We start from the raw sequence: 8,194 nt of genomic DNA on the forward strand, positions 1-8,194 counted from the left end.
GTAATTAGATTCAAAACATAGAGAATCCCTCTAGGCAAAACCTTAAGTTACAAAAAAGACACACAGACAGAAATAGTCATTCTATTCAGCACAATTCTTTTCTCAGCCATTTAAAGAAATCATAATCTAACGCATACCTAGCTAGATTACTTACTAAAAGTTCTAAGATTCCATTCCTGTTCTATCCCCGACAAAAGCAGCATACCAACAGACACACAGACCCTTTGTTTTTCTCCCTCCTCCCAGCTTTTGAAAGTATCTTGTCTCCTCATTGGTCATTTTGGTCAGGTGCCAGCGAGGTTACCTTTAGCTTCTTAACCCTTTACAGGCGAGAGGATTTTTCCTCTGGCCAGGAGGGATTTTAAAGGGGTTTACCCTTCCCTTTATATTTATGACAACCCCTTTACTAAACCAAACCAATTTTAACAGCCCTATTTCTTGTGAGATGGAACATGAACAACTATATATTGATTGGCAGCCAATGCTTTTCTACTGGCAAGTTTGCTAATATTTGGTGTTGGTGGAATTGGAACTTCAAGTTCATCAGTCTGCAAATGAAGTCCTAGACTTGCAACTTCAGAAATTACTTCTCCCCTCTTCCCCCTTTGTGTGTGAATAGAAGATGTCATGATTGATGAAGGCTGCCACAATAACAGTTTCGGCTGGTGTTCAGATGAATATGATGTCAATGAGGGGAAGGGTGAGGTACAAGTGCCAGTTTTGGATTTTTGCCAAACTGTGTTCTACTGTGGAGACTCTAGCTTAGCAAAGATCGTCCTCCAAGGCTTTCAGTGGCAGAATCTTTAAATTGGTAACTACCAGTGTGCCTCCTCTAATCTTTGTCAGTTACAGGCAATAGTGATTAAGTATTTAAAGTTGAGGTTTCTGTACATGAAAACTTTCAGTTCTGTAAAAGAAACTCAACCAAATTGAGTTCTACTATAAATTCTGCAATTCCACGCACATCAATGGAGGGATCAATCTGGATCAGCAGTTCTGAAAAATATGCTCCTTACAAAAAATGGTATTTTACTGACAAATACAAGTTACAGCTTTCGATCATCTCGTCTCCTTTTGCTCAGTCAATTCCTTAATGTTTTTGTTGCTCCCATGTTGAAGTCTCCTTCACAACCCTCAAACTTGTACTTTTTTGAGCCAAAGCTCAGTTCCCAAAACATTTGAAGCCCAGGCCTGAAAAACTATAGTCAGCTCATCGCTTCTGCGCTGGACCCTTTGGTATTATTACGAATCTGGGAGAAGCAATGAAGACAGCCTCTCATTGGGTTGTATTTGGGAAAAGTGTTTTAGCAGGGAAGCACTGCCCTACATAGCTATTTTTTCCTCTTGTTATGCACAAATGGCAATTTATCTTTAGTGTTGTCACTACTGTACTATTAAAGGTCTATGTCTGACCCTTGCAGTGGCTGCGGCATTGGAGATGTACTAGCTGGGAAGTTTTGTCAAAACTTACAAATGTTTGGGCTGTTTGTCCCAGAAGTGCTGGTGGAGGAGAAAAATCGAGTGTGGAAAGGGTGAATGAAAGCAGTCTCCACTGAACTGACTGCCAACGAGACCACACATGCATAACTGCGCATCTCTAGTACAATTGCTCAATTAGGAATTAAAATATTTGAAAAATCATTTTTATTTTACAAAATGTCAGTGACCTAATCTGCTGACTGTATATTCTAAGTGTATGTATTGGGAGACAATTACGGAGTTTTGGAACTCGGAAGGCTGCTTTCATCCAAGCTGTTTTATAATCCAGCTCAGTCAGGTTTGAGCTGCTCTACTATCCCTTTTGAGCGTTTTTTGACTGGAACAAAACTAGTCTGCTACAATTGGGACCAATACCAACAGTCTCCAAATGTATGGTCTGAATAAATGCATTAAATTCACATTGGAGGATTTGATAGAATAGGCATTTTCAAATCTTGTTAACAATTTTAGTACTCTATTCAAATATTTAATATTAAAGGTGTATTAAGTATGGGATATGATTCATCAGCTTAAATAGTGGACCTTATCCGTCTGACTTAATTTGTGTAGTTCAATCTGGATTTCAGTTTTGCAGGATTTTATGCTAGCGCATGAAGTAAGAAGTAATTTATTTTTAGATGAGCAATTACACATTTATATGCTTATTAGGCTTAATAGCAAACACTCTGATGTACAAGCTTTTAAAAAAGCTGAGAGAGTTAAGAAGTTCCTAGTAAATACTGGTTTCAGAGTAGCAGCCGTGTTAGTCTGTATTCGCAAAAAGAACAGGAGTACTTGTGGCACCTTAGAGACTAACCAATTTATTTGAGCATAAGCTTTCGTGAGCTACAGCTCACTTCATCAGATTTTCTAGTAAATACTGTTCTTGGTGGGAGTCTGGCAGCTGATTGCCACAAATCATGCTGTGGCTAGTCAGTTTCATGCTAAGGGACAGCCCTACAGTGGCTGGGAGTGCAGTGTCAGTCAGTAGAAAGGAGTAAGGGCAGAGGGGATTCTCAGCTGATCTTTAGCATCATTAGGGTGGCTTGCAGAAGGTAATATATAGATGCTAACATAGCTCACTCCACATCTAGAACATATTGCTGTTTTCTCCCATCCTTGTTCCCCTCCATATGTATTCCTGCTTGTGGTCTTTATTTTTCTCTCGTCCTCAGCATTACATGTATTTTAATTAATGCTGTGTCCAATAAGCCCCTACTCTCATCAGCTGAGTTCAAAATCTAGTGCTTTTTCCTCTCTACAAGCGTTCTGTCCCCATTACTCTGTGTTCTTGTATTCACCTTTCCCCAATCATTTTCCAGCTCTCCTTTAACCTTGCCTCCTTTTCCTCTCCACCTGTACTCTATCCTCCTGCCAGGGACCTGGGATGGAGTCTCACAGCCCATGTAGACAAACTCACGCTAATAAGGCTTAAGCTAGCACACTGAAAAGAGCAGTGTGGATATTGTGGCTTGGGCTGGAGCTCAGTGTTAACAGCCACAACACACACACACACACTGTGATTTGTTAACATGCTAGTTTGAGCCCCACTACCACAAGTCTGTGTACTCAGGCTGGGAGGCTCACTCCTAATTGTAGCGTAGACCAACCCTCAAAGGCCTGGACTTGCGGTTAAAGATTGTCCTGCTCAGCTGTGGGTGGGGAGACATTGCTCATGGACTACTGCAACTGTAATCTTTTGCATTCCCAGATGAGAGATGGATGGTGTATAGGAAGCTGGAGAAGCCACTGAATGGTGGCTTTGTGAGATGGTGGGAAATTTCCTGCAGTTGCTAAAATTCCTGATTTCAGTGTTAACATCCAGGATACTGGGGATTCTTCTCTCAAAAGTGGGACAATACTAGTAAAATGTATTGCCCTAAATCTGGCATGTACAGTTGTCCTGATACACATCTTCCTCCACAATCAGAATGTAAAAAGTCAAACAAGTGTAACTATCTTAATGTATAGCAATCCATTCTTCAAGCCTTAAAAATAAAATACTTTGCACTCTGTGGTTTATCAAGAGTGTCTCACTACCTCTGACAGGGTAGTTGATTGTGGTCCAAAAGTACAGTACAGGAAGCAGCTCTGGTAAATAACACCTTTTAAAATTATTTAAACAAAGGTCATTGAAGTGGTTTCCTGGGGACCAGTAAGAAAGTACTAGAGAAGTGTCATACACACCTGAATGAAGAATGTTGCCCCTCACAAGAGCCAGAAGTGTTCCACAGGTGGGGGGGAATTAAGCCTTTCCACTGGCCTGAGCAATTTATAGGCCTGTCCCTGGTAAGCATTCTATTCTCAGGTTGGCTTGAGCAGAAAGGCATCTGTTTCCCATGAATCATTAGACTGCACGCATCCGATGAAGTGAGCTGTAGCTCACAAAAGCTTATGCTCAAATAAATTTGTTAGTCTCTACGGTGCCACAAGTACTCCTTTTCTTTTTGCGAATACAGACTAACACGGCTGCTACTCTGAAACCTGTCATTAGACTAGAGTATTCCAGGCACCTTCTGTAGGTTCTGCAGTTCTCAAGAATGACAGGACTTGTGTATAGACTTGAGTATATTTACTTTTTCTAAACCAGTCCTAGGTTTTCATAGATGGGGCTTAATATTGCAAACCCTCTGCTTATCAACTCTTGCTGATTTCAGTGCGTGTTCTGTATGCTGATGGCTTGCTGCATAGGTCTGTATTGTGTTGATTAGTGATTGTAGCCAACTTTGTTTTTGCAAAATCTTTACATTCAAGGAGGATGAATGAAAAGGGCGGAAAATCTTTTGTATTCTTACTGTGGTTGCCTGTTTGTTGTACCATGCATCAGTGTTGGATGGTAGATGTGATGCTCTGTAACAATGCTGTAGTTTATCTTGCAAGGAAATTTAGCACCCATCACCGTTCTCCAGAAAAATTGGTGCCTTTTTCCTGTATACACCCACATTTTGTATCTCTTTGCAGAAGACTGCTCTGTATAAAGGTGGTCTCCTGCTTGTTGCACTGCCTTGGGAAGGGAGGAAGTGTTTGCTCTAGGAATTTCTTGCTTATTTGCTTCTGTCTGGGAAAGGGCCCCCTGCTGCAAAGATGGCCTCTCTTCAATTGGGTTCCAAATAGATTAAAGTCACCCATGCATATAAAAAATACTATACAAAAAACAACACTTGAATCCTAAAATGTAATGCAATTCACAGTTTTTGAATGTAAATAAGAGAGTCTGTCAATATCCTGAACCGTGATACTCCATCATTAGCAGGTATTCTACATTCCAAACACTCACCTGAAGGGACAGCTGGGCATTATTAATTAGTAGACATTACAACCAATGAAAGAAATTTAATGACAAATTTAGAAATAAATCAAAATGAACACAGTGATTTCATATCAAGTGGTTTCATTAACCATCTTCTTCCATAAGTGTAAAGAAGAACCACAAGAGAAAAAACAGCATCATAATTTCATCACAAGCTATTTTTTTCCCTGTACTAGTATTTGCCTTTGCCAGTGATGGCACCTATCTCTTTCCTTCCTTCTTTCCTTCCTGTGACTTGGCTATTAGAATTACTTCAAGAAAATCAGTTGACATTCTGTGATGGAAGAGTAGTCCCAAAGAGCTTACACTCTGAGGACCTGCTCCTACTCCCATTACTTGATGGAAAAACTTCCATTGACTTCTTTGGGAGTTGGACTGGACCACTCAGTCATGGCACAAAATATAAGATCTCGGTAATTTCATTTAAAACAATGTACAGTAGTATAATTTACAAAAAGGAGTTAACCCCCTTGGCACCTGAATAAACTTAAAAGTTTAAGTACTTTAATAAGAGCTATGCAATGATTTATTTGTCTGCAGAGAAGAGCCAAATTTAAATAGACTCCCATCTTGGGAATCTGAATCTATTCCACAGGAGACTGTCCTTCCCCTAGAGCCTTTGGAATCAACTGCTCCTTAACAGAAAGATTACTGTTCTACCCTGACTTCAGTGGAGTTACCCTGGAGTTGTGTAACTGAGAGCAAAATCTGATGCATAGTAGAAAATGGAACATATGAGTTGGTTCTGAGTTGTTTCTAGAGCTTTCTTGAGGGAACAAATGAATTATGTATTTCAGTTCCTCCTTTGTTCTATTTGCTTAGTCATTAAGGTGACTGGTGAGGGTATTCTGTCCAGTCATAACAAGAATTATATAGCCACATCTAAGAGGTGTCGGGGGAAGCAAATTCTTTTTTCCATTAAACAGTGTAAGTGTAAACCTTATGGTCAGAATTTCTATAGGGGAAAGGTTTCTGAGTAGCAGCCGTGTTAGTCTGTATTCGCAAAAAGAAAAGGAGTACTTGTGGCACCTTAGAGACTAACAAATTTATTTGAGCAAAAGCTTTCCTGAGCTACAGCTCACTTCATCGGAAAGAGCGCTCTACTGTCTCTATTGGTGAAAAGGGAAAAGTGCTACCTTAGCTTCATTTGCACACACTATCTACCCACAATTCCTCTAGTGACCCCTTGGGAAGTCACCATAAGCAGACAGGAACTTGTATTTTGTAGGGAGGGGGGCAGTGGACTCCTTACAGGCTGAAAGCGGGGAAAGATTTCTGATCTGGTGGCACAAAGCTTTCATTTCTAGGCAGCTAGGACTCTGCTCAAGGATTCTAAGTGCTTTCAGTTTATTTCCTGTGAGGATTTTGCTGCAAGAGAGAGTACAGAGGACTTTGTGGCAAAGGATAACACAAACTAAGTATTTTGCAGTGAGAAACAATGGAGAGGGAGGACTTCATGCTGCAGGATGATGCAGAGGGCAATGGGAGAGCTGAGTGGACTCCAGTTAAGCCCTGCCTACCCAGAAACTTAACAAGACTGAATCACTAAGTTGGGTCAGGTTGTACCTCCAGGTGAGACCAAGTAAGTGGCTCTCTTGGGACTGGTGACTGAACTCCAAATGGCCCCTGGGGCTGCTGCTATTTACTGACCCAACCCATGAGTGGGGTTTGGTGCACTGGTGAGATTGCCCTGCAGGCGATGGTGTGATTAAGGACATTCTCACTGGTGGGTGAGAAGGGTGTTAAATGGGCTACTGTCAGTGTTACTAGGAGGGGGTATTTTATTTTTTATTTGCATAGTTATGTTATTGTTGTGTTTTCTCAAGTTTGACTGTTCTTTCCACTAATAAAATTTTCCTTGTTTGTACCTACTCTGAGTGGTTGTGAGAGGGAAAGCTCTGCCTGTTAGAGGCACGCAGGGAGAGAGAGAGAGAGAGAGAGAGTTGTTTTTTCCCAGTTTCTGGGTGGGGTTCAAGCCAGTTTAGTTATTTGTCAAGAGGAACATAAGCTATATTGACCTCAGCCCTTTTTTGCTGCTGTTAACCACCCTGGCAAAAGGGTTAAGCAAGCACTGAGTCTTCTGATGGGGACCTGCTAATAGCCTCACAAATGCTGGTGTCTTGCTGAACAGCATGCATACTTGCTGGGTGCTGTAGCAGGAAACCTATTGTTTGACTGGTAACATTGAGTCACAGAAACAATTTCCTGGCTCTCAGAGAGGCTGTGTCCCCCTGGTTTTCCTAAACACTGCACCAAAAAAACCCACACATCTCTTACTAACACAGAGTCCTGTTGCAACATTCTTCTGACCCAGGGAGGGTTAGGATTTTTTTCCTTCATGTATTTGAAATTTCAGTTAGTTTTGAGGGGTTAGCTCTCTTTAAACTCTAACACTTTTATCAGAGTAACTTATTTGAAAAAAGTAGATGTTCTCCAAACTTCCAGTTCTGAAATTCAATGGAAACCTGAACTTGCTTTCCGGCTTGTGAAAGGCTGCTGGAAAGATAACTGAGTGGGGGAAGTGATCGACTTTAGGGAGCAATTCTGCCCTGGCACTGATGATGGTGTAGATGACCTAATTTGTCTTTTTCCATTAAAGTTGATGATTCTGTGTCTAGTCATGCAGGCACATGACTGAACGTTCAAAATGTTATGGAAGGCTCATTGCATAAGAAACAAGCAACAGCGACCCTGCTATGCTTGACTCAGCCACCTTTTCAGACATCGATTAATAGAACACTATACAATTTTCTGTGCATGGGTCAGTCTTTTAGCTGACACCTTAAAAACCATGTGCCCATTGGTGCCACATAGACACTAAGGAATAGGTCCTCAGCTTCACCAGAGCTCTGCATAACTTTCAGTAGCAGGCTCAGGGATGCTCTAAATTATGCCTGCTGCGATGGTCCCAAAACAACTGTTCTGAAGTCAGGGATTCTTGGAGTGCAGGAGCACTGTGGCCATACCCCACCACCACCACGCCCTGCAGGCCAGGAGTAGGTTGGTGGCAGCATAGGGGTGGGTGTCCCAGCTCAGTTCTACCCCAGGAGACTCACTAGGTAGCTGGTTGAGCTGGCTTTTGTGCACAGCAGCACAAAACAGCTGTATTGGGCTTCACAATCTCACCGTAAATATTCAAGGGATTTTTAACAACTATGGGAGTCTGCCCTAATATTATCTTCAGTGATGTCACTACTGTAGTATTAAAGGTCTTCACTGAAGCACTGTTTCTGTGCTGGCCGCCAACAGCCTCTGAGGGATGTTACAATAAATGGGGATTGCTAAGACATAGGGTATCTTCAGTCATAACCCTTTTCCCCTGACGCTCTGCTTCCCCCTCTCCCCCTTCTCTTCCCTCCCTCTCCCCTGCCCGGAACTGGTAGCCTGGTAGAATTATGACATGGG

Source organism: Natator depressus, chromosome 3, assembly GCF_965152275.1.
Source record: "Natator depressus isolate rNatDep1 chromosome 3, rNatDep2.hap1, whole genome shotgun sequence".
Lineage (NCBI taxonomy): Eukaryota > Metazoa > Chordata > Testudines > Cheloniidae > Natator > Natator depressus.